At 44.4% G+C, this 27,371-nt stretch overlaps 1 long non-coding RNA gene and 1 other non-coding gene across 5 annotated transcripts in view; one reads left to right on the plus strand and one right to left on the minus strand.

Annotated features, from left to right (window-relative positions):
• Window positions 1-26,728, plus strand: part of LOC124987499 (uncharacterized) — a 38,772-nt gene extending 12,044 nt beyond the window's left edge. The window contains exons 2-8 of one of the 4 annotated variants that reach the window (XR_007109195.1): window positions 7,633-7,784; window positions 13,941-14,024; window positions 15,209-15,395; window positions 22,424-22,529; window positions 23,234-23,377; window positions 25,064-25,196; window positions 25,840-26,728. This is a non-coding gene — a long non-coding RNA (uncharacterized LOC124987499). The other 3 variants (XR_007109197.1, XR_007109194.1, XR_007109196.1) reach the window with 3 other exon arrangements.
• LOC124987716 (U6 spliceosomal RNA) lies at window positions 13,856-13,963 on the minus strand. The gene has a single exon (XR_007109239.1). It is a non-coding gene; the product is annotated as a U6 spliceosomal RNA (small nuclear RNA).
• Window positions 26,729-27,371: the final 643 nt, after the last annotated feature.

Consider the following 27,371-nt stretch of genomic DNA (forward strand, 5'->3'; position numbering starts at 1 on the left):
TGGATAACTAGTGTGTCTGAACTTTCATTTATAAACATTTGATGAATGAGTTAGAGAATGATTGACTTTGTCTTGCCCTGAACCTCCTGAACAGCCTTGGGAAAGCAAGTGCCCCAAAACACCAAGATCAATCATACTATCTCACAGACTGCTACAAAACCCAGAATAGAAGGCCTGCTGGCTTCCTGAAAAGCTAGTTTTGAGCAAATGAACTTACCTTTGATCTTATCTTTTTCAAAACCACCTCTTTATCCTGCTCGGATCCAGTGTTCCTGAGATGGATTCCATCACCCAAAGTGCACCTTTTCTGACAATTCATGAGGTTTTTAACTGGATAAGCAACTCTTCCCTACTTTCCTTGGTTATCATTGATGCCATACTTTTATGGTAAAACCTCCAAGATGAATAATTCATGGCTTATGAGTACATTTCATGAATATACAGGATGCCATATAAAATAACATAAATGTTTCCTAATAGAATTAATACACTTTCCAAGCAGTTCAGCTTGAGGCAATTATTGCACTTCCTGGGAGATACAAATTACTTTGCCCTCAGCCTCATGCCAAATAACCCCCCTAAGACACACACTAATTACCCAGAAATACACTGCCTGCCATAGCTCATTGACTAATTGACAATCAGTTTAAAACTTCAGCAAAATATCTTAAAACTTAGGCTTCACATTTAGCAGGGAAACCAATTTTGTTTATCTCCTCATTTCGGTCTGCCTCATTGGCAAAGTTGTAGTACGGTTTGTAAGTAATGACTGAGCAGGCTTATTATAATGATCAATGGTAAAGAAATGTCATTCCATCATACTGTGTAGCATTTCCATCTCTCATTTCTGTGATTCTATTAAGAACAATTACCAATAATATATCCGTTAATGTGATACAAAAATAGAATGCAACCGTGTATGTAATCGTTATTGCTAATGTGGTCTGTTGAGCCCAGTGCCCAGCTGTCACCGATTCCTTTCTCATGTGCTTCTCAGATGTGGCCTCTGCGTGCTCTATGCCCTTTACATTTGATCCAAGCACATGCACCCACGGAGTTCACGCTGTACTTAATGCACATTCCTCCTGCCTCAAAAATAAGTTGTGGGCAAAAGCCAAATCCCTGGGAATCATTCCCTGCTATATCTTTTCTATGTAGAAATGATTGTTAGAGAGCTAATCGCTTTCTGAAGAAGCTACACGAGCCTAAGTTTTTCTAAATCTTGTTTCTAATCACCTTAATTATTCCAGGAGTTGACATACTATTTTAAATCTTTGCTCTGAATTTTCTGGATTAGTCCGATCAGACAGCAAAATGCATCCAAATTTTAAATAAGTGATTTATAATCAAATATCTGGGACAGGACCCATTCACATGGTGGAAAGTGTCACAAGAGAGGAGAACAAATCTGGAGGAGTATAGTTATAGGAGGGGCAGCCACTGTGAGATCATGGGACCGGCATTTCTATTAAAATTACATCTGGTTGCAACCACAGAATATTTAATCTGGAGAGGCTTGAATGGTTAGGGCATTATTTTCCACACAGATTAAGAATTGCAAAGGCAAGAAGTCAGGGGCTGGTGGTGTGGCTCTGTCAAGGCATCAAAGCCTACACCTCTGTTTTTCTCTTCTTCCATCCTTGGCTCTTGGTTCTGAGGGCAGGGACTGCCCCAGTCATGCCTAAGACATCCTCAGGAAGGCACAAGCTCTGCTGTAGCCCTCAGCAGACCTCAGCTCAGGTCTCAGTAGCTAAAGCTGTGTCACATGGGCCAAACCTGGCTGCCAGCGAAGCCTGGAAACTGCATTTGGCAGGGCCTAGTGCTGTCCTAGTAAATCAGGGTTCTCTTAGCAAGGGGTAAGTGGATCCTGGGGTGGGAAATGCCACAGCTGGGCAGGTCTGGTTGAAGAGAAGCTGCTAATCTGGAATGTGAGGAGGGGTAAGCTTTAGGTAGAAGACAGGAGCAGTGAAGGGGCTCTTGGTGGAGTTACAGTGAGAGTTACTCTGGGAGAGAAGATCACAACGAAAGGTCTAGGAGATTGTGAGAAGGTTGTTCCAGGAAAATATTATTCAGAGAAGTTGGAGAAGGGTCAGCTCAGTGAGGTGTGTCCATTTCCTGGAGGAACCCCTATTCTCCGAACCCCAGCACTCATACCCCTCATGCTCACTTCCCAGGCCACTTGGCTCAGGCTAAAGTGGATTTTCTGATTAAAGAGAACAAAATCTTAAGGGGAATCTGTTCCCTGCACTTTGACCTTTTCCCTAAGCCAAGGGTTCTCAATGTTGGCTACACACTGAAATGACATTCGGGAAGTTTAAAAAACTCCCCGAGGTCACATGCCAGACCAACAAATTAAGACTCTGGCAGTGGGGTCAGTGGTGTGCTGGTACGGGTTTAATAACTAGCTCTCTAGGGAAGAAAAAATACTCATGTATTTATGCACATAAATTTATTATAAATATACTGATACAAAGGATGCCCAGCACCCAACTTACAAATGGTAAGAAACTATACAATACAATACTCTGTCATCAAATGATCTTTAGCTAGTTGATTCCCACATGATGTTTTTCTGGATTTTTGCTGAACTCTTATGTGGGTAGTTAATCCATGGCTGCAATTTAACCATGATTTGACAAAGTCCAATGAATGCTTGATTACTGCCAAGTTCAGTCACTGACTCATGAGTGTAGCTCCAACATGGATGTGGTTGATATTTTCATCTCCATTAACAAGTTAGATGAGAGTAAGACAATAGAGATGTGTGTTGGAACCTCCTTTGTTCATCAATGATGTGGGAAACTTTTTTTTTTTTTTTTTTTTTTTTTAGCCAATTGGGTAATAGATGTCAATACTAGAAGAGTAGTTCCTCAATTTTCTATGCTGTTAACAATTATAGACAAGATAAAATTTTTCATTTGTGTTGTTAACGTTTTCCCCATCACTGCCATAAGTCTAGACCAGAGGTTGGCAAGTCTTAATAAAGGGCCAGATAAATATGTTACACTGTGTGGACTGCAAATGTTCTACTTTCTTTGCTCCCCTCCTCTCCTCTCCTCTCCTCTCCTCTCCTCCTCTCCCCTCCCCTCCCCTCTCCTCTTCTTTCCTGTCCTCTCTTGTCCTTTCCTCTCCTCTCCACTCTTTTCCTCCCTTCCCTTCCCTTCCCTTCCCTTCCCTTCCCTTCCCTTCCCTTCCCCTCCCTTTCTCTCTCTCTTTCTCTCTCTCTTTCTTTCTCATGAGTCTTTAAAAATGTAAAAACTTCTGGCTAACACAAAAAAAGACAGCTGACTAGATTTGGGCTCTGTGCTGTAGTTTACCAACCCTTGATTTAGACAATTTAACAACACAATAAATCAAGCCCTGCTGTATAGCATCTGCTAATTTCTGTGGTGTAATGATTCCATAAACTATGAATGTGGTAGCACTGAACTTGGAGATGGGAAGAGATGTGTAACAACACATCATTATTTAGTGTTTCCACCATTCAGAAGCAATAAACAACCTCAAAAGCTTAAGAGGAGTAAGATTATTATGAAGTGGTATGTCTTGAGTATTTGTTCTCTATTTTTAATAAAACATTTAATCGTAAGCTTATATAATCTAATTTTTAATGATGGCTATGTTTAACAGCTGACTAAAAATTCCTAGAAATTTTACTACTGTCTTTTGTGAGCTGCTAAGAACAGGCTTCAGCACATCAGTGGGTGGGATCCCACATTTTTATTTTTCTTAAAGCTGCCCAGGGGATTTCAGGGTCTGACCACTGCTCTCAGCACATCTGGCCCTTCTGCAATTGAAGCAGAGGCCCAGGGTGTGGTTTCCTTGGTTTCTTCCAAATCTGTTGATCATATTTTCCAACATTTCTGATTAAGTCATCAAAGTTTCTCTCTGCCTATCCCAGTTGATTCCTGACCTTGTCCTGCCTGAGTTATCACCGCCTGACCAGCCTGGCAAAACCTCTGTGGTCCTTTGCTCTAATTAACCACCCTCTCTACTTTTCTGCCTGAACAATTTGCCAACTTCAATCTTGAATATTTATTTGCAGCTCTTGGACAGAATTCCCCAGCTTTCCTACCTCCTGAAATTAGTGCCAGGCACATGGTTGGTACACAATAGTGATGAGGAGAATGAAACTTACAGGGCCACCAAGTGCCATCGGGACTCCATGGCGGGAGGCTAGGCCATGGAGACTTTTTGTGGGATTCATTTGACTGTTTGATCTCAGGTCTGACTCCAGTCTTCCCCCTGCCCTCGACCTCAAGGCACCCAGTCCCTGCTGGCTTCCACACCACCACCTCCTGGCTGCTAAGTAGAGAGTCAGTGGAGGATTGGAGAGCTGAGACAGGAGGAGGCCTGAGAGTTCTTATCTTTTCTTTCTGCTTTGGGCAACATCTTTGGTGGGGCCAGGTCTTTTCCCAGGCTCCAGTGGCTGCTATGATTCTGGCTCCTCAGGCAGCCTTGGTTCCTGGGCTCTGATACCCCAACCTTGTCTCTTTGACTCTCTAGCCCTAGGTAGTGGTTTCCTGTTGGCGCCAATCTTTGTTTGGATAGCTTTACTATCCTTTTGTCCCTTTACCTCTTTCAACACCTGGCAGTCACTCCTGTGTTAAATCTCTTCTCCTCAGCTCTGTTAGTCAGAACCTGTCAGCAGCAGCCTGAGGTGCTGGGCTAAGGGGTCGGGCCTTGTGCTCATGGTAGTTGGCATGACTCCCCTGGAGGTTTTGAAGGAGGAACATGATAGGATCAAATGGAACACCTTCCTAAATGGGTTTGAGGAAGGTTCGTTTAGCAGAGATACTGGGAGTTTGGGGGATACCCTGGGGGACTTTGTGGATAACCTTGAGAAGTCCATGAGTATTCTACAAATATGCAAAATTTTGTGTTCATGTGTGTAAGTGATTTCCACCTGCTGAGGAGAGAGTCCATAACTTTCATCACACTCTCTGTGGGATTCCAAAATATGTTAAGAACAACTGGACTAGAGGTAGGAAGGATTCTAGTTTGGAATTCAAGTAACTCAGTGTTTAATCAGGGTCCCAACAGGAAGTGGAGCCCAACTGAGAGGGTACTGAAGGAGACTTTAAAGAAAGGCTACCTTCAGAAGTCTGGGCAGGGTTAGGTGAACAAACAAGAGGTATAGAGGCACTACAGCTAGCAACAGTGGGGAGCTCTTAGCCCTTGGGACTTCATGGCCAAGTAGAAACTGGGTGAGGGGTCCTGGGACAGTTGGATCCCTGGAGGAGGGGTCCTTGGGTGGAAAGTGTAGTTCTGGAAGGATGTAGACTCTTCAAAGCAGGAACAAGGCAGGAGGGCACACTCTGACCCTCTCCTTCCACACTTCGATGACCATCATCAGTACCTCCTCTTGATTTGTAACCCAATGGCCGCCAGAAGCAGATGGAGCCTGGATGAAGTGTTCTGCAGGCCCAGAGCAGAAGCAGGCATTTTGGTTTTGATATTAGGTGTCCCCCAAAAAGCTCATGTTTGAAACAAGAGGGTTTAGAGGTGAAATGATTGGGTTTTGAGAACCTTAACCTCATCAGTGCATTAATCCACTGATAGGGATTAACTAGGTGGGAACTGTAGACAGGTAGGGTGTGTGGCTGGAGTAGGTGAGTCCCTGGGGGTGTGCCTTTGGGGTATATATTTTGTCCTTGTGGAGTAGAGCTCTCTGCTTCCTGGTACCATGTTCCCACGTGCTTCCCCGCTCCACTTCCACCATGACGATCTACCACACCTCAGGCCCCACGTAATGGAGTTAGCCATCTACAGACTGAGACCTCTGAAACTGTGAGCCTCCACATAAAGTTTTCTTCCTCTAATTGTTCTTGTCAGGTCTTTTGGTCACAACAGGAAAAAAGCTGTCTAAAATCAGGTCAGTAGATGGTTGGGGACAGAGCACTGTAGAGGGGGAATAATCAGCACAGAGAGAACACACTGCTTAGTACTCCCAGAATTTTCCACAGGGGAATTGGCATAAATCATGTTTGGTGGCTCCTGGCACCACTGCTCACAGTCTGATCTGGACTCTGCTTTTCATCAGACACTCATAACTAACTTGCCTAGTGAAGCCAGATAAAGAGAAGTAAAATGCAGAGGATTTCATTGTGGTTGTTAATTTTATCCTGGAACTGCCATTTACAAATTCTGTGACCTTGGAAGTCACAGAATGTGCCTGGGTCTCGCTGTAAGGTACAGAGGTTGAATTTGATGTCCTTGAGGGTATCTTCTGGTTTGGATGTTTTATGATGCTGTAGGGGGTCTTTGGCTTCTTCCCTAGTAGAGGCATTTAGTGTTCTGGCTCTTTCTAAGGAGGTGAGCAACCTCCCTTGCCTATTGTTGTCTGTGGAGACTTCAAGGCAATGGCAACCGTATCCCTGTCCCTCTGAGGAGCAGACTGTGGGTTATTAGCATTTTATCGACTTTGGCTCTGCTGTTGATTGTCAGGATTTATAGTGAAATGCTTTAATATGCATTTGTGTCTAAGTGCTACCCAAGCCAAAGGAGCACTAATTTTGTAGACGTATTTGCATTGTAGTCTGTGTTCCAGAGAAACATCATGTAAAGAAACAGACCTGGCAACTCTGCTTACTTGGCTCGCAGAGGGAATTGAGGAGGGTTGCTGAAGGGAGCTGGCTTTTGTATGCATTTTGGAGCTTTAATTTTATTAGCTGATGCAAATGATCTGTTCCACAAATGTAAAACAAAAGGACAAGAAAATGATCCTTGTGTCAACATCAGGATGTCTGACTTAAAATCCCATTCAAACAACTCCTTAAAAATGATCAGACGCTGAATACATTATTTTTCTGACTTTGACAAAACCAGAGTGCACAAAGAAGAAGCCCCATGAGGTTATGGATAAACCAACCATGTTAAAACTTCAGCATTTTCATGTCAGTCACAGGTTTTCTTAAGGGCTAAGTCACTGTTTAAGGACTAATGTGTTTGGAGACAGGAAAAAAAAAAAAACCCAAAAAACAAACCCACTCTATGTTATTAGGCAGAATCCCCTTTATGTACAGGGACTAGATCCGTTTGCCCCTGATTGTGTCTCCTGCTTTATTGTCCTACTTCAAACACGGGGCCCTGGGCATCATCTCCAGGAAGGGCTGATTGAACTGTCGCCCTGACACTTGTCAGCTGTGGATAATACGGGTTTCAGTCCGTCATGCTCACACATAAATGAACCATGACAGAGATAGACTGTTGAATAGAAAAAGCAGTTTTACTGTGGATAGCCTTTCTTGAATAAATGCAACAAATAATAAAGGTTGAAAGAGGGGGACATGTACCTTAGGAGAGTGGTGACGTTCAGAAGCAAATAGTTATTATCCTTTTGGGCCATTAAAAATTGCCCATTTATCAAAATATGTTATTGAGAGAAAAGGTAACAGTGCTGTGATTATCATAAAAATAATGGCAGTTTTGCCTACTCCGTCTTCAGTGTAACATCACATACAAAACCCAGCTACTGTGCACCGGGATTGGAAAAGGAGACATTGTTGGTGCTCCGAATGGAATCCCCAATTGTTCTTTGAAAATGGTGGCACACATCTTAATTAAAAGAGCAGGAGAAGGATCCGAAACTCTTTCTCAATGTCTTTACAACATTTCTTCTTCTTTATCAAGAAGAAAGAACACCCAGCAGAAATAGTGGAAACTCTACATTTCGATCAAGACAGTCCAGAGAATGATTCGAGTTTACAGGCCTGTAATTGGAACAAATTGGAAACAAAAGAAGAGCTCATCGAAGCCACGTGATGTGGCCGTGGTGCTGTGAGGTACAGTATGCTAGGAAAAAATCATGTTTCTTTAAAGCAAAGCTAACTCCACTGTAGGCTCCAAGCAATTTGCATAAATGTCTCTACCATGATTTTTTTTATTTATGGGCCCTAAGTTTCTAATTAAATACTAATTAATACTATCACCAGAATTGTCTCCCATCCCCAGCTCTTCATAGCTTTGTCACTTTGATTAATGCACAGTCATTTATTAACTTATTTAACAAGCCGGGGTGCCTCATGACAAACTAGATTAAATTATCCTCATAACAGTCTCATTACTGAAAAAAAAGGAGAGAGTTTTAAACTTAATAAAAATTATCCTCAATAATGTTAAAGCTTTTTCACCATACCCTTAAAAGATAGAAATAGGTTTCTTGTTTGATTTATAATATATGGAGTTGTATAAAGCATCCATTAATAAAATTTATAAGTTCATTTAAGCTTGCACATTACAGTAGTGCTGTAGCCTTGGGTGCTTATTATTTAACTTTTGCTGTAGTTATGAAGATAATTAATGTCCTGACCAGACAGGGACTAAAATACCCACTAGAATGAGATAATTAGAGACATAAATAATGTTTAGGTTCTTGTGCGCTGCTTTTTAAATTAATTGTTTTGTTTTCTATCCAAACTTGATAAAGAAGAAAATAAGTCTACTAAGGAACTATACTAAGGAAGTTGAGATGATTGTTTCAGTGGATTGGCAAGTGTTAAGAAACCCGGCAGCTCCTGGGCTGAAGGAGAGAGACCGATGTCAGGGGACGCCATTCTTTCTGGGGAAATGTTTAGCCCTTGTTGCTCTCTGCCTCCCCCTAGTGACCAGGTCCTGGCGACACGCTCACCTTTAGTCAGGCTTAACTGAAGAGGGGGTAGTCAGAAATAGGAACTGAAGACTGTCTGTCAACACATTAAATAGTGGGGAAAACTTGTCATCTCACTCTCAGAGGAGAAGGAGAGCCCCAGAAGGAGCTCAAGGTGTCTATGGGAGGAAATCTTTAATGCTGACAAAACTGATGCAGGAAGGAAGCTGTGGCTTGGGCCCTGCTGATCTCCAAATAAGTATGCATGAACACGTTAACACGCAGCTCTGGCCTTCCAGTGGGCTGTTTGTTAGAACAGCTAGGTAGTATGTTCCGAGGGCATAGTCTGTCCTCATTTTCGGTTTCTTGCTAAAATAGCACCCTCATTAAGCTCACTAGGTAATCTCCAGGCCTTGGGAGAAGCTCCTATTATGTCTTTCTTGATGGGAAAGGGCTTACTATTTAAGCAGCCTTTGGGCCTGTGGTGAGTGGAGTCTTTGGGGAGGGTTGTTGGGAAGAGGTATGATGGCTTGGTCACAGATAGGGAGCCCACACCAACACCAGTGGATAACTCTTCACCATTTACAGAGCCATTTGACATGAATCATGTTCTTTGTCCCTCCAGAATCCTGTGAGATTCAAAGGGAGGGACTGTTACTCTGACCTCTGAGAAGCCACGTGATTTTGATTCCCAAATGGGCCCTTGGTTACTTCATGTGGGGAGTGCCTGGCTCCTTTTCTTTTGGTATCTGAGGTCCTTCCTTCCTGCTTTTCTGTATTTCTGCATCTCATCCCATTCCTTCTCTCTCTCACCCTCTTTCCCCCTTTCACCTTTTCTTTTCATCCTTGATTCAGAGCAGAGATAACAATAACTCTACTTGTTCTCATACTAAAATAGCTCACCCGTCAAAGCTGTGCGGGGACTGGTGCTGCAGAAATTCTGTGAGGGGAAGAATGGTTCTGAGAATTTTCTCTGAGGTTAGCATACTTCATGGTCAGAGTCACTTCCAACTCCTACCCCAACCCGGGAGGTAGCTAGATGGCAAAATGTCTTTACTATTCATATCTCTTGTTTAGCATCTTTGTAAGTCTATCAGTAGAGACCTATTAGTTGATGGTGGCTTTGGCCCCAAATGGATTGACATTAGACCAACTATCAGCTACCCAATTTGCTGGGTTTCCTCTAGACAACTTTATTTGAATTCAGTGTATTAAGTAATCAGGTTTGCCCAAGAGTCATATTAAGTTCCCAGGCTTTCCCAGTTTTCCTCTTGTGCACATAGGCTAAATTCAGTGAAGCAGGCAGGGCGTCTAGGAGCATCAAGTGATGAGCTGTCATAGATTAAAGTCAAGACACAGTAAAGGAATCACTCTTAACCCAGAAAGATGAAAACCATGGTGGTTCTATTTCTGTCCAGGTGATTTCTGGAGGGCAGAGGGTAGAGGTGAAGTGTTGGCCATGGATTAAGGATGCAAGGTTGAAAAGAACAGAGAAGATACTTGATTTTTTTTTCATAGTTCTCAAACTTTAATGTTTAAATGCAGGTTCCTGGGCAGTTTCAGATTTGCTGATTCAATCCATCTGGGATGAGACCCAGGAATCTGCATTTATAATGGACCATAAGTGAATGATGCAGAGGGTCAGTGTATGAACCAGTTGTTAGGAAACACTGGATGAGGAGGGGAGAAAAAGAACTGATAGGAAGCCAGGGAATTTTGCTAGAATCATTGCTACTTTCTAGGACAGTGGGTAGTAGTTTCAAGTCCTTCTGTTGACCCCTCTTCCCTGGGGCTGCATCTCCAGATGTGTATGTGTGTGTGTGTTTGAGTGAGAAAGAAAGAGAGAGAGAGAGAGAGAGGAAAAAGGTGTCCCCCAGCCCCATGGTCACAAGCAGTCTTCTGTACTCTCACCAGAGTCTCTCCTAAGGACTTAACCTGGTGGCTTAAATCCTGGTCTGCACTGTGTCTTCCTCAGGCTGCTTCTTTAAGACATGTCACTCTTCTGTTCATCTCTTCCTTCTATACATGAATCCTTCATGAGGGGGAATCTGAAGGAAGTATGGGTGCGACTGTGCCTTCAGCCAGGGTTGCCACAAGCATTCGGGTAAAGAGAAGATTGTCTGGAGGGGTCTTATTTCCCACCTTCATAGCAACCCTACAGTAGACAGGGTGAGAAGATGACCCTAGTTAAGTACCTCAGTTTCCCCTGGCCTACGTGAGTTGGAACCCATGGTGATATGTCTGGCTTCTGGAGGTCAGGTCTATTATTTGGGTCACAATGACTGGCCAGGTGTTGGGAGGGTTAAGTGACCTTCCCTCAACTTCAGATCTAAGCATGTGCTCAGCAGGGACTTCCTGGTATGTTGGTATTTCTCTTTTGTGTTCTTCCCGTCCTGATAACCATGCAGCCAGCAGGATGTAAGTGCTACATGTGCACAGAACTTGATGCATGGAACATTTGTGGGTCACTGGAAAATGCCAGGCATTGTGATGAAGACGAAAGACATTTTCTTGCAGATTGCTTGCCTGTTGTCCTTTGAGGACTAACAGTGACATTTCTGTGAACTGAAAAAGTATGTCCAGAGAGGTTACCTGGCACAGAACTGATCTTTGGGCACCATGCCAACGCCTGGCAAAGAACATGGTTAGATGGGTCCAGGGATGGCTTTGCAGGGTGGATGTGACATGGGGAGAAGAGAGTGATAGGGTGTAGGGTTGTGGTTCCCAAACTGGGGTATGCATACCATCAGAGGTGTCTAAGACGATCCAATGGGAATGGGCAGAGAATACCAAAATACTTAGTCTATCGACTGTTTTAATCTTGGTCATTTTACACTGTCCCATTCTTGTGATGTCTTTTAAAAATATAGAAAATGTCAGTCCGGTAATGCAATTTATGAATAAATTTCACTTCACTGTTGGATGTGTATCATGAAACAAATTCCTAGACCATTTGTTTAGTGTATCATCCAAAGTGTGGTTGAAGAGTTGGGCCCTTGAGTCTAGCTTGGAAGTGGAAGGAAGCAAAACCGTAAGGAGCCTAGAGAGCAGGAGATGTGGAAAGCATGGTGGGTGGAGTGGCTCGAGGAGACTGAAAGTCAGGTTTGGAGGAGTTACAGGAATAAGGATTGCAGGAAAGTGAGTTGTGATCAGAGGCAAAGGAAAAGATTGAAAAGATTTCACGTGGCACAATTTCAGTCCACATGATTCTACAGTGAGACCAGGGAAGAGAGGGACTGAAGGTGAGTGGAAGGAAGTGTGCAGGATGTGCAAGTGCCCGAGGTGATGGCAAGATCTAGAATAGAGAGAAGATATCAACATGTGAGGGGGAAGCCAGGCTGGGGGTGGGCAAGCAGATGGCACAAGGGAGAGAAGGGGGATTATAGGAAGGAAGTAGAAAATGGCCCCTCAGCAGGACACGGGGATACAGATTGTCCCTTTGCAGACCCTGAGAGAAGGGGAGGATGAGGTGCCTCCTCCAGGGAGAGGTGGGGTGGGACTGGCTATGGCCTGGCCAGAGCCCTGCTCCAGCAGAAATAGGAAGGGAACCTCTCCCGGCCAAGGTCGAAGGGATTGCTCACCTTGGAATGAAGCTTCCAGAGGGCACTGGGAAAGCCCTTGCAATGAAGGGCAGTGGAGCAGGTGCCAGAGAAGATCAGGGAAGATGTGGGAGGCTGTGGGAGGAGAGGGGCTGCCCTTCACCACCTGTCACCCCCTAGGTGCACCATTTTGGGATTCTTTACTTGAAAGGTTGTGAAATCGATTTTGTGAGGTACAGTCAATTTTTTTTTTTTCTTAAGGAATGTACAAACGTCTTTTCATTCAAAAACACAGAGTAAGTTATCTGTAGGCATGGACAATGACAGCTATAACCTTCATGGACTTTGTCAACTGGAACCCATAACTGAAACTGTAACCTTTTCTTTAGTCATTTTTTTTTCCAAGTGATTTCTCAGAGATTATTGGTGAGAAACATGACTCCTGGAACAGTTCATGAATAGTGATAATGCACTATTTTAGGAATCAGAACAGCCACCTCCCATGTCACCTCCACCCACTCCGCCCATGCCAGGGTCCTTCTCCTGCTTAGGATCTGCCTGACAACTTGGGGGCTGCCTAACACAGCACGGCGGCCCCGCCCACCTCAGGAGCCCACCGAGCCCCTGATGCCCCGCCCATCCTGCCACAAAACCTCCACGCAGAGCTTCACATGAAGGAGGCTCCACGGCTTTGCACAGCCTTGGCAGCTGGCGAACGCCCTTCTGACTCCTGGCAAGGTCATTGCAAGCACTCTGAATGTCTTAACACTTAATTTCTATCACAATTTTTTTTTTTTAAGAAAATGTTATTAGTTGAAATTAACGCGTGCAAAGCAGGGACACCCTGAAACCAAACCCGGCCCCTTTACAAGCAGCAAGAACCACGCTGAGCATCTCTGCAACTCCCTTTCAGTAGCTCCACCTGACTTGCCCCCACACCCCTCAGCGTGTCAAAACCACCTGAGACTGTTCTCCCAGGTCCACTCAGCTCTTCCTTTCTGCTCACCAGAAGTAACCTTTCCTGAATGTTTTTCAAGTTGAGAGTCACCATGATTCCCTTTCAAGGGCATGGCATCATCTCTGGGCACAACATCTTCTACTTTTTTGAGGCTGAATATCCTCAAGTCTTAGGGTCAATGCCTCTTCTTCGAACACCTGCAAAAAGTATTTTAAAACGAGTCAGTTTCAGGGCATACTTTTTCTTTCTTCTACCAAATTTATTCATGATACATTATGCAGGTGTTTTGATGAGAAACCGGAAACATCTTGAGACACTGTATTTCTTTGAAATGTGAGAATTTTAATTTAATTTAGGACAAGACTTGTGTATAGAGTTTTTTATTACTTTAATTTGCATTATTTCATTTACTTCTCAGAACTTTGACAATTAGCAACAGCTAGATCTTGCAGATGAGATAACAGAACCCAGAGGAAACTCACCTAAATTTAAGTAGTTGGTGGAACTGAGCCCAGAGTCCAGGTCTTTACTTTATGTCTGGTGTTCTTTCTCCTATACCATTCTACCTTTCAGAATTGAGGGCAGATTAGAAAGTAAGATAGTTTCCGATCAGGCATGTGACAGGTTAGAACTAGAAGGCATCCTCCCTGTGCTGTATCTAACCCAGCCCCCACCTACTCACATATTCGTAGATGTGTCTAATCAGGAACAATGCAAACCATAGAATTGGATACCTATAAATATTATCCCTGGAAAGAAAAGTACCATTTGATAAATGCACACACACAAAAAAAAATTTGCATGTTATCTTTGTGCAGGGCCCCTGCTAATCTCCCTTGTATTGTTCCAATTTTAGTGTACATGCTGCTAAGCAAGCACCAGAATATTTTAACATGAACATATTATACTAGAAAATAAAAAAGTGCATCACATAGTAAAGGTAAGTACTGTTTTGGGAAACGTTTGTGTTGGTTACATGTAGGTATATGTGGTGGGTCACGTGGATTATACTAACAAATGTCAGGAAGCCACTGACACAGTGGCAAGAATACTGGAAAGTGAATTAAATACCATACTTCTGGTCGTTGCTCTGCCGACAACCACCTGTGTGAGCTTGGCCGAGGAACTTAACCCCCCAGGGCCTCCATTTCCTTATCTTGAAAATGAGCAAGTCAGACAAGATTATCTTTACCATCCCTTCCTCCAAGATTCTATCATTCCTGTGGTTCTTTCACAACATCAGTGAAACACAAAAGCCTTCCAAATGGGGAGATGGGTGGGGAGAGGTGGCAGAACAGAGACAAGCAGGTGCCAGGTGCAGTCGTGTGACTTTGCCCATAGCAGCTGCTGCCCTCGGTCTGTGCCTGCTGCTCATCCCCATGTTGGTGTCACCCCAAGATGCTGCTGCCATGTGGGTGTGAAGGATGACATGCTTAGATCCAAGTTGGAGCCTGTGGACAGCAGCGGAGGTGAGGACTGCCAACCACACGCACCTGGCGCCATGCTTGGCACTGCTAGATGCTCAGAAGCCGTTCTTAATGACAAGTGTGATAAATACCCAGGGCAAAGCAAAGAAAAAACAACTTAAATAGAACGAGTTGAAACTTAGGGAACTGTGTTCCCTCCACAGTCTAAGTGGTCCTGGAGTAATAAAGACCCTCCTGGTTGGGGGTTAGGGAAGAGCAATTTCAGAATATATGCTGTGAAATTCTTAGCATAATGCCTTTTGCAGATTAGCACTTAGTTTCCTGTAAAGAGCAGGGACCTGTTATCACTTTTCACTCATTTGTTGGATAAGATGCAAAGTTAATTTCATGGTAGAGAAATACCCAAGAGGTTGCTTGTTTCTGTTAATATAGAAGACATCTCTGACACTAGCACATAGGAGAGTATAGGTGTGTGTGTGTGTGTGTGTGTGTGTGTGTGTGTGAAAGAGAGAGAGAGAGAGAGAGAGAGAGAGAGAGAGAAAGAGAGAGAGAGAGAGAGAGAACATTTACAGGGGAGCTGATAAATGTATAAATTATTTATTGATTCTGGGACAGCATACAACATGACAAGAAATGAGATATATTTGTGTGATATGCTTGCACATGGAGAAATTGAGGGAATGTTTTTATTTCTCAGGTGGCAACATAATGCCAGAAAACATTCTGCCTTTGAAGAACAAAAGTACAAAGATGTTCCAACAATTGAAGGTTATAGTTTTGCAAAATTGCTTATTATTCATTGCATTTGGAAACAGGGCATGGAAAAAATCATCTTTCCCTGCCTCCATCTCTTTAGCATGCTTCATTTTAATGTCACCCGCTAGGTAAGACTTAATAAGATGTGTGTGTTGGCCTGCAAAAAGACAGGGTTGACAAGAGCCTTGTGTGACATGAAGCAGATCAAAAGTGGGCTTGGTTGTTGTTGAACACTGTCTACTTTTAAAGAAATAAATTAATGATTTAAGTCATTTGAGTCCTTACACTAAACTGACAGTTTGGGGGCTCGAGGTCTGTCTGCAGCCCAGGTGCATCATGGGTATAGGCATAGGAAGGTCCCCACCTGGCCTGCAGTGGAGCCTCCTCCAGACTTCCTGCAGCTAGACTGAGGGAGGAGCCTGCTGGTTAGGTCCCAGCATGACCTTGGCCATGCAGGAAGCAGTGCTTGACAGAGTGGGGAGGAGAAATACTTGCCTGCCTCTCCTTTTATGTAGGCCTCAGGGGAGACTCAAGGGGTGAAGAGAAATACTTGCCTGCCTCTCCTTTTGTGTAGGCCTCAGAGGAGACTTAAGGGGTGACTACCTTCCTGGTCATGACCCACTCTGGCTAAACTAAACCCCTGGGCCTAATGTGGGAAGTTGATGCAGCAACTGTCTTCATTTACTCAGTTTACTTTCCAAAGACAAAAACAAAACCAAACCAAAAAAGTAAGTCCCAACAAAGTCACAACAATAGGAAATAAAAAAAAAAAATCTCCAGCCTATACTAACCAAGTGGCTGTTATTTTTGGCTGTGGGCTGAGCTGGTGAGATGCTCTCTGGACGTCTGTCACTGCGTATAGCAGTCTGACTGGAATTTTTGTGAGCCGGGAAAGGGATGGTTATATTTGGCTTCTAGAAGGGAAGTCACAGAGATAGAGAGGCAGCTTTGGGTCATAGGGTCTGCGCAAACAGGAGGGGAAGCAACTACCCCATTTCCAGTTAAGGAAGTGGGTGGGACAGCACAGCTGTGAACCTTGGCAGGAGCTAGGTGAACACACTAGACCATTACCAGAGGAGCTTGTTCCAGTCCTGTGACGCAAGGCTGCCTCTGGCGGACCTGGCCCAGAGGGTCAGTTACGGTGCCCGGAGACGGGATCATCATGGTGTCCTCCTTCACTTAGCCCACAGCACTTGATCGAAGCTTCTCCCGGTGGATATTTATGGATGTTTCCGTGACATTGTTCATGAGTTAGGATTCTCATGCCCTATGTTTGCTACTAGATAGGAAATGCTTCGGTTCACCTCTGACCCTCGAAGCCTCCTACACAAGGACGTTGGAAAAATCACACATGGACTAGGTCGCCCTCCCCCTTGAAGCTCTGGGCTGTGGATGTACATAATAAATTCTTCAGTTTTGTTATAAAGAGAATGACACTCGAGTCGTGATAGAAAAACAAGATTATTGTTTATGAATATACCACTAAAATATGCATTTTGTAAGGCTCATTGATTTATTTCCAGTTTGAGAAACCACATTGACATACAAAATGGTTCATTAGATATTCATTATACCTCCTTAGCTGCTTTTATTAGAAGTACCCATGGTGCCAATGGCAAGGGTGATGTTTCCGGGGGCTGAATCAATGCTTGAAACTCATCAATTTCTTATAGGCAGTTTTGGTTTAAGGTATTTTGATGATTTTATAGAAATGTTTTACCCCATTAAAAAGCTATAACTTAAACTGTGGCGTAGGGCAGGCACACATTAGATGATAAATGACTTTGTGTAAGAGATTTCAAATTTGTCAAATCTGCATTAAAGAACTATATTTGAAATTGGTTAGAAGGTTGGGTGAGTTCTCCAGGTGAAAATGACATTTGTTTTATGGATCCCTCTGAAACAATTCCCCCAGAGTTTTAATTTGAATAAATCACATCCAAGTTCAGCATTCCAGCATAGTGGAGTTGCCTCTGCTGCTTTTCTGTTTCCTCTTTTCTGGGGAAAGGGTCAATTCTCTCATCTGTAAAGGGACTGGATGACCTGGAGGTAGGAATATTAACATTCACTCACTCGCTCGTTCATTCATTCATTCACCCATCACTTATTGAGAAGTTGAGAGCATTTACTGGCACTAAAGGAACACCAACACACAGAACCCAACTCTTGTTCTCCTGCGTGGGACAGCCTGCAAGGAGAAAGACAGGAAAGGAGAAGAGTTTCACGAGTTGAGGAACATTTCAAAGGCAGCAGAGGAGAGTGGTATGATGGCGAGTGGCTGTGCGTGGGTGGCAGCAGCTTCTCTGCAAAGGGTCAGTTCTGCCCAGGAGAAGCCACCTGAGAGAACATGTGGAGGAAGAGACTCCAGGAAGCAGGAGCAGCCAGGGCAAGTGACCATGTTCTGCATGCCTGAGGAGAAAGCGCAGAGTAGTCCCTGGGGAGGGCCTTCTTCCCCAACCTCTGCTGAAACTGGGAATACTCTGCTGAGAGAAGATGCCAGAAGCCAAGGAGTTGCGGGAAGAGTGCAGAGGGAGGCAGTGAGAAGGTCAGGGATGCTGGAGTGGGCATGAACATGTTAAGGTGGGCAAGGCTGCACTGCAGTGACCAGTGATGCCCACATTCAGAGGCTTCACCCAGCCAGGGTCTCTCTCCCGCCTGTGCTGAGGTCAGATACAGCCCTTATGCACCTGTTCCCAGGAGGGACACAGACTTCTTGCCAGCCTGTACCTTCACTGTCTCAGGGTCTTTTACTTTTAGACTCAAGAATTGGGAGGGGAGAATGAGTGAAGAGGGTGTGGAATGTTAGAGGGGCATCTTGTGGAGACGTCAGCAGCATGGCCTTAACCTGACTCTGGGGATGCTGTGAACTTGGTCCTCCTGGGTGTTGAAGAAGGAGTTGCTGAATGATGGGGTCCATCCGGTTTAGGCCAAAGGAGAGATGTAGAAAAAGAGGAGATTTTACTACTCTCCCTCCAAAACTTGACAACCCACAAGGTCCCATCTTGGCCAGGCATGGCAGGAAGGAACTGGGAATGTCCTCACCATGATGACTTCCCACCCCCCGCCAGACTGTGTACAGAGAGGAAAGAGAGGAAACAAGACACGATTTCAGTCCTGGATGGGAGCGCTTCACATGAACCCTTCACTTTAGGCTGAAACCAAATCATTTTGCTGCTGGAAGAGCAGCCTGGTTCAAGACCCAAGATTCCTAACTCCCATTGCTAGTCTTTTGAGGGTCCCTTCCACTGGGATTTAGCCCATGTCCTACCCAACTCCAGTCCTCACACCTCACACCAGTATTCTAGCCAGGTCAGTCTCTTGAGTCTTCCCACCCGTAGAGAATGGCTTCCATCGCTGGTGTTCTCTGTGTTCTCCTCTTACAGTGCCTGGTCCCTCGTCTCCATCCAAATCATCGGGTTCTTCTTATCTCTGTGGAACTTTCCTGCCTTTTCTGACCTCAGTTCTGGAGGGTTATGTGCATCCTTCCTCTCTTACTGAATGTTTCTCCCACTTAGCCTTCAAGCATGCTCAGGTGGTTTCCTATGTCCTGTCCTTAAGAAACGACTCACACATTGATCCAGAACCTTCTGGATTGCTCCCAGCTATCAGAACAATTTTGATAATGAGATTTAGTTTCAAATATTAAAGTTCCAGTCTAGTTTATTGGAAAACTTCAATCTCACCTCCAAATCAAAGTTACTGACCTAAGCTAAAGCTAAAGCTTAGGTCAGGATTGTGCATTTGGGAAGGATAGATTAGTTTGCCATTTGGTCTTCCCTCTATTTCATCTCTCTCCAGCTTTTCCAGGGTCCAGGTGGGTATTGGTGAGATAAGAACAAGAGAGGCAAAAATATCTCACATCAGGATTCCCACTTGGCTACTGTTGATAGACCGCGTGATGCCCTTCATTCCCAAGGGGGTCGTCAGTTCTCTCCTGGGGCAAGTTTTGGGTACTTTGGAGGACCCCCTCTGCTCATTACATGAACTTCACCCCTTCTCCCTCTTCCTCTGCTCCAGCAACTCCGGCCTTCCTGTTTTCAGTGCTGGCGTCTTCCTCTGTCTCAGAGCCTTTGCATCTTTCTTCCCTCCACCTAGGGCCTTCTCTCCCTAGTCTTCTTTCTAGCTATATCTTAAATCTCAGCTCAGGCATAAATTCTTTGGAGAATTCTTACCTAAACATTCAGCCCAGGGCAGGCCTTACTCATGCACTCTCATAGACCCTGAAGTGAGGACATTAATTGAGTAAATAGTTATTTAACATCTATCTTCTCAACTTAAATCTGGCTTCTATGAGGGCTTGATATATAAATATTTGTAGAAAGATAGAATAAATGGATTTTCTCAATAAACTCATGAACACTTTGACACGCTAAGCAGATGGTAGGATTTCAATAATTATTTGTGGAACTGACAGGAAATTGAAGGCAGAAGCCATGTCTATTGATCTCTGGATTTGCTATATGACTTAGTACATAGGCATTCAATAAATACCTGATACTTGAGTGTTTCGACCTCTCTCATCAGAGTTAAAACAAAAAATGGGGATTTGACCACAATGTAGTTCTGACCTTCACCTTATGGTTGTTCCTCAATGTCAGCAGAAGCGTTACTGCTCTCTTTGTAAATATTTGTGTCAGTCAAGGTAGGGTACTGCCTTTAATCAGCTGACTTGAAATTCCATAGCCCAGGAGGAACATGACGGTATGAAGGGGATGTGGATAATGTTATCATACTTCCAAAGAATGACAATTTTAACGATTTGTCCCTTTGTTCCCATTAGTACACTTGTACATCTATCAGTCCAACCAATCCAATTCTTGGTTCCCCAAACAGGGTCACCATATGTGCCTTCAACCTGACTTGTATGAAGACTTGTTTTATTAGTCACAATTAGTTGCAGGTGCAAAGACTGAGGGCACAACTAACTGTGTCTGGAATCACCTCCTCACATATGCAATTAAACACTTGCACACTCAGAATTAGGTTCAAGTGGCTAATTGCACCCGGAAGTAGGTAATTGCAGGTGCAATTAGCTGCAAGTGCAATTTTTCACCCGAGACTAATTGCTCCCAAAGTAAGGAGATAGGGATTGGAAATTCAGCACTGAATGTACATGTGGTTATTGCAACCACCTGTGATTTTAATAGTCCTCCCTCTCCTGACTTTCAGTGTGGTGGCCTCCCTTTGGTCTTTAGGAAGAGTTGGGTTGCTTAACTCCTTCTGTGTATTTGTTCTGTGGCATTCTCTTCTCCAGTTGGGTCTTGTTTTTCTCACTGAGACCCTCTTTCTTCAGATTTTTTTTCTTTCCTTTCTTCTGGAACCCCTGGCTATTTAAAGGACACATGTCCCTTTTCTGTTTAACTGTACATAAAACTCCTTGGAATCTAAGTGAGAAATGGTCAATGACTCGAACAGCTTAGTGGGTGGTAACTTCCAATTAGGTCTTGAACACAGTTCCTTGAGAAGTATCATTTGAACATGACAGATGAAAAGCTCTTCCCCACCTTGGGTGAGGAGGAGGTGGATCACTCCATCAAAGCCCCAGAAACCTGTTTTCATGAGCAGATTGAACTTGACACATTTTTTTTTTCCTATTAGTTTTTCTGATATCGGTAAGAGTTCGATCAGGAAGACACACAAATATGATGATTTTAAACTTAAAGCATCATTGGAAAATAAAACGAGTATTGATTTAAATTGAATACATTAAAACTAACCAAGGAAACCAAAACTATTAATGCTACTCCAAAAAGTCTTTTGATCACGTAAACATTATTAAAGTAAGGAGTTGATCATGATAGCTATTTTAACAGAGAGAATTTAATAAAGGGAATTAATTAAACCAATATTAGCAGATCAAAAAGGCTGAAAAAGAATCCTGAGGTATTTCAGAGGAATACTGTGGAAGCAGCTACCACTCCAGACTGAGGAGGCAAAGGCAAAGGTCAGGGTTGTTAGACACTGGCTACTTAGAGGAGGGTCAGCAGAGCTGAACACAGACCTCTGGTGTGGTCACCTCAGCAGCTTGGAGGAGGACCCAGAATTTGAAGGAGGGGCACTTTCTGAACTTGGAGAAGAGACTTTGCGGGACTGGGAACAGAGTTTCCCAGGGGCTGCCACTAGCCAGCATTACACTGTGGGCACCCATTTGCAAAAAGGAAAACATGCCACAGGGTGTGCCCTAGATCCTGGGTCTGGTAGCCCTGGGTTGAATGAAGCCAGGACAGAGCTTGTTTTGACAGGAGAAGGGAAGTGATGGCTGCAGGGAAGAAGAGGGCATGAAGTTAGAATAGGAGCCTTTCAGGTGTATGCTTTTTGGGCGACCCTTTTCTGTACATTCAGTGTTTTCCTTTGCATAATTTATTGATTTTTTCATTATGAAAATGTGTGTGTGTTTGTGTGTGCGTGTGTGTGTTTATGGAGACAGAGAAAGAGAGCGGGTGGATGTATAACAGTGAGTGTAAGCTGGTGGTGATCTGGAGATGGTGGTCTTAGCAGGTGTCCACAGTCGACAGATTTCATTTCCTTATGGCTCACATGGCTGGTTAAAATCCTCTTTCCTCTCCTGCTGTGAGAGTTCAGGGCTGCCGGAAGCCGACCTCCTGACTTCAGCAGAGTGCTGACTCCTCCATGTCCCTGCTTAGTCATTCAGAGGTGGGACAGGGTCCCACTTGCTAAGCTGGTGGCTGCCTCAGCTGAATGCCAATCCGATGGGGCAGTCAATTCCTTTGAATTCCTTCTGGCTATGAAATCTGCCATTATTCAGACTGGTGTGCGTGGACTAGTGACAAAGCCAGTGATGACAAGCAGAGGTGACGGGAGGGCCAGGTGGCCTTTGACTTGACCTGGGCACCTGCTGATGCTGCATCACCCCAGACTGATTCCCTTGCAGCAGGCTCCAGCTGTGGGCTGTGAAGGTCACTTGGCACTCGCTGCCCACAGGAAGGCGGTGTTTACTCCACAGCAGAGCCAGGCTTCTTAATGGATTGCTCTGGCTGAGCATTTCCACTTGGCAAGGGGAGCAAATGTTCCTTTCCCCTTATCACCCTGCTTGGTTGCATCTTAGGTCTCTGGAGAGGGTACATAAACATTAGGGGAAGATGGGTCACCTACCAGAGGTTTGGACTAAGAAAAACTTTTTTTTTTTTCTTCTCAGGAAAATGAATTAAAGTGCATGACAAAAAAAGCTGGAAATGGAGAAAAGAAGACAAGGACTTTAGAAACTCTGACTAACCCGTAATAGTCATGAATAGTGTTTAAAGGTGTTTCCCTACATCTTCCCTGTGTATAGTATATCTATTCATTCATTCATGCCATAAATATTTGTTGAGTGCCTACTGTTGCCAGGGGCTAGCTGAGACCCTGAACAAGAAAGATAAAAAGTCTAGCTCCTTAGGGAACTTATTTTTGGCCGGGTTTAGCTGGGTGGGTGGAGGGTAAAATATCTTATGCATACAATTTCTTGTCTTGTTTCCACTCCTCAGTCTACCCCACGAGGGCCTCTCTTGTCACCCCATCATCTTCATACCCATTACTCTGATGATTACTTATTTCAAGTAAAGGAATCAGAGTTCATTTAACCATGTCACTACTATAAGCTATAAGCTCTTTCCAGTTTTCACAGTTTTAAGTAAAGCTGCAATACATATATTTGAATAAGCACGTGTTAAAAAAAAATTCTGTGGATCTTGGGTGACTTCTTCCCTGACTGTATCTTTCACAGTATCAAGCAGAACGCTTGATTGCAAACAATAGACTCCAAGGCTGGGTCACTTAAGCAGAAAAGGAATGTACTGGAAGGTGATTCTGTAGCTTACAGAATTGGCAGGAGGTTGGAGAAACAAGCTCAGAAAAGGCAGCAAGGGTTTGGGAAGCAATAGTCCATCCCCCACCAGGTCCCACAGAACAGGCTGTGAGGACTGCGCCCAAGGCCCTCCTCATTGCCTGGGACTCTCTACTCCACCAGCATCACCAGGAGCCTCTGTCTCATGCCCGATTCCAAGTTCAGGATGGGAGCCTTCGCTTGGCTGAGCATAGGTCCAGCCTGCTTCTCTGTCTCTGGACAGTGAGGGGAAGGAGCAGTTGTCCTTGTTGGCCTTCCAGGTGGGAGGTGAGTTTCTGCCTCTCACTTCTGACAGGGTGTTTGGGTCTTGGAAAGGAAAGAGGAGAAATATCCAGCACAAACACATTCCTTTTCTTATTACATGTGTGTTTACTATATGTGGGATGACCAAGGGTGGGGCACATTGATTTTGCCTGCGGGAGTTGGGCATACATACTGCTCAGTAGTGCAAGTGTTCAGGTCAAGGGCGCCCTACACTTCCAGCAGCCCTGGGGTGTTCTGCCTGGGCACTGGGGAAAGACGGGTGAAATTCACATCCATTATCTTCATTTTATAGAGAAGGAAATGGGGGCTTTGAATGGATATGTGATTTACACTGGATCCCACAGCCAGCAAACCAGAGCCAGCTGGGACTTGATGATAGGTCTTCTGAAATACCCGAGGGTTGGTTAGACTTGTATGACCTCCCCATGCTGGGTTGGTGACTGGTAAGGGGTGCCAGGAGCCATCCCCTCCCTGGGACAAAGGCCCTTTCAACAAAGGGGCCTTTGTAACAATCCTTTCTTTGTTCGGCTACCAGGCTGTTTCCTGGAGTAATTAAGGCCCATAGTCCTTAGATATAAGGCTGCCTGACGTCACTTGACAGTAATACAGCGATCTCTTTAGATGCCAGTGCTGTATTAGCAACACATGTCCTCCTACTCCCACACACCTATGCATGAGCCATGAGGTTAACTGCTGGACCCCTCCTTCCTGACCACTCAATGTAAGGGCAGGATGACAGGCACTGGTCCTGTAGAATGGGGTACTGGTGGCAGTCAAGGAAGACTGGCACACAACCCTTACTGCTGGGAAAATCTTTGGGAGCTGCTCATAGACATCTGGCCTGCTGTTCTTTAGAGGAAGGTCATGGTCTTCTGAGGCTCCATGTGTGTCAGTTAGATGCTGCCCACCCTGCGTCTTGTCCCCAGTGTGCAATGCTCTCTCCCAGGTGATGGTGAGTACTACTTTTCTATTTATTGAGGGAAACATTCTCCTAGGTTCCAATGACATCTTGGAAACCAGTGTTAAAAAAAAAAATTGCTTTGTTTTTAGCCTCCCTCTGTGAGTCTGTACCTTTATGTTAAAAGCTCCTCATCTAGAATAGAAAGGATGAGCTTGACTACCCCAGAGCTAGGGAATTAACCTTCCCACTGGGTACTTTGAGGAACAACAGACAGCAATTTGGCTTTTGTCCTTCAAAAAACTTTGATGTTTCAAAGCAGCCAGGGCTCAGAGGGGAGGAGAGAGAAGACTCTGTGACTGCAGGCTGTGCCCTGTGTCTTGGCCTTGCCGGGCAGCCTGCCTCTGCTGGAGGCCTTCTCTCTAGCAGTTCCTTGGGCCTGGAGGGCTCCAAGGGTGTAAGTGAAGGTAGAATTTTGGCACTGGCAGAATTAACATTTTCAGCTTCAACTATTTGTGGGTGCCCTCATGACATGAAATGACTTTGAATTGTGCTGAAGCGCACATTTCCATCACGTGGGGTGGGTGAGTCACTCCACCCCTGAAAATTCGGCATCGTGGCTTCAGCAGCTTGGAGCTTTTTCTCAGTTCCTCACCACCAAAGGCAAGTGTGAGGGGGTCTTTATGCTTCATCAGTGTTGGGGAGTCTGCGGAATCACGAGGGGATTAGGCTGAGTCACCTGGAATGTGGTGGAACCTGGTGTCTCAGGTCACCTCACCATTTCCTCTTAGGTTTGGAGTGAGCTCAGGCCCAGCTGGGGGTTCCACAGCGCCAGAGGCCGGGCGCTAGGAGTGTCTTGCCTGGTGCATGCTGGCCAGGACTGCATCGTCTGCAGAGGATTTAAAACCAATAATAAAATCGACTGTAAGTCAGTCTGCTTTTTATTATCCCCAGGCCAGCAATTCTAAACAATGTCAGTGATAAAAGAATCTTCCCCCCACATCTTTTTTTGGTTCACTTTCTAAACAATTGCTGCAGTGACTGTTGAATTTTAATTATATACGTATATATGTTTATATACATGTTAATATATATGCATATTCAGATATACACATGTGCATATGCATGTGCATGCAGACACTCAGGCATGCACATTTTATTACTTATCCTTCAATAAATATTTTCTATGTGAAAGTTAATTAGAACTCCCAGTGAGGAAGAGCAGTTCTAGATGGTTCAAGCTGGCATCAGGCCTGGCATGTGCCTGCAGCCCCTGTGGCACTAGGTATGTTGGCATTTCAACAATTGATAAAGGATGGTGGCACTGTGATTGCAAAGCCAGAAGACAAAATCTCAATTCAATTCTGTCATTCCATGTCACAAATTTAAATTTGTGTTTAAAACTTAGTGAATGCAAATTTAATTTATATGTGAACTGGTTGCCCAAATTTGAATAATATCTTAAAAATTAAATTTTTTAAAAAAATTATTGTTTTGAAAGGTAATGAATGAATAGTGAGAAGAAGAATAATTACTGATTATCACTGAAAATAATTTTGTCACATAGGTGGAGATTCGAACATGATCCATTTGGGTGTCCAGTGGCCAGGTCTGCCACTACCTGTGCTGGCGGAGATGACAGGAGTCACTGCAGCTCTTTGAAACAGGAGGGGATTGTGAGTCAGGTATAATTGGCCTACAGAGTTTTGGAAAGGCTGGACATGCAGCTCGAGTTGGAGCTTTTGAAATGATTCCTGTTCTCAGATTGACCCTATCTCTGATGTGCCTGGCAATACCAAGTCCCCACGTTCACTGCAGGGTCAGTTTCTCCATAATCTGGGCCAGCAGAGTCAAGAGCTCGTGCCCTGCCCCTCACCCACTTACCTGGGCTCCAGAGTGAACATCTGGGTGGAGGAACCCTGGCTGCAAAGGAACAACGGAAGCTTTCGCTTCATTACTCATTTCTTGTGTGGGCAGCCCAGAAGGTCCCTGGAGGTTTTTGGAATAGAAGTTGAGTGAATGAGTCCACAGCTTCCTCTACATCTTCCCACCATGTCTCTGCATTTGACCTTTGGCTATGGAGGGGTAAGAACCTCCCCTGTCTGATACCCGGGCTCTGTTTCCTGTTGACTTGTGGGTAGAGGAGCTGCCTCAGTCGCCCAGTGTTTCCTGAGCAGCCATTTTTGTGCCGTCCTGACCCTCTGCCTCCCCGGAAGCTTCCCCTCCTGGACTCCAGTGTAGATCAAATTTCTGGTTGGTGCCCTGCATATTTCTAAATCTTCTCCACCTCAACCGACAAACTTCTATCGGGTCTGAGTTGCTCCAACACCCACAGCTCTCCTTAATGCCACCTGAATCTCCACCTGCCTTGGGATATGTTTCTTTGTCATCAATTTTATTATTTTTTTTATTTAAAATTTTTATCCTTCTTAGATATACATGACAGTAGAATGTATTTGGACATATTATACACTTTTTTTTAGTTGTAGATGGACACAATACCTTTGTTTAATTTATTTATTTTTATGTGGTGCTGAGGATCAAACCCAGTGCTTCACACATGCTAGGCAAGTGCCCTACCACTGAGCCACAACCCCAGCCCCATTTTTATTATTTTACAGTAACTTTACTCAGAGAATTTTTCTCAATACACGAGGCCATTAAAATACAACTTCTGTCCTCAAAGAGTTTTCATTATCATTCTCATAACATTAAAAATACTCTAATTGGCATCCACACTTGGCCCGTCAATCTCAGCCCTCCCACCTCTCTCCGGGGAAGTAAGTGTTTGCTGGTGATGTTGGCATCCAGGAGTAGGTTCCATGATGACTGGTCAGTCGGGTGGCATTCCAGAGATGGGCAAGATGCAATCCTGGCTTGAAGGTACCAAGTGAGATCGGTCTCCTACAGGAGGTTTGAACCCAGTGTCCTGCCCATAGCCCAGAGGACAGGGCTCATGGGCACAGCCACATACCTGCTGAAAACCCTGCTCCTGAAATGGGGAGAAAAGATCATATGCCAATCTGGATCAGAACAGGCTGGACTTCTTTCTGTTGAAGACTCTTCATCGCTGTGAGATCACAGACCAGTCACTTAACC

The sequence above is a fragment of the Sciurus carolinensis genome, chromosome 6 (genome assembly GCF_902686445.1).
Source record: "Sciurus carolinensis chromosome 6, mSciCar1.2, whole genome shotgun sequence".
Classification (NCBI taxonomy): domain Eukaryota; kingdom Metazoa; phylum Chordata; class Mammalia; order Rodentia; family Sciuridae; genus Sciurus; species Sciurus carolinensis.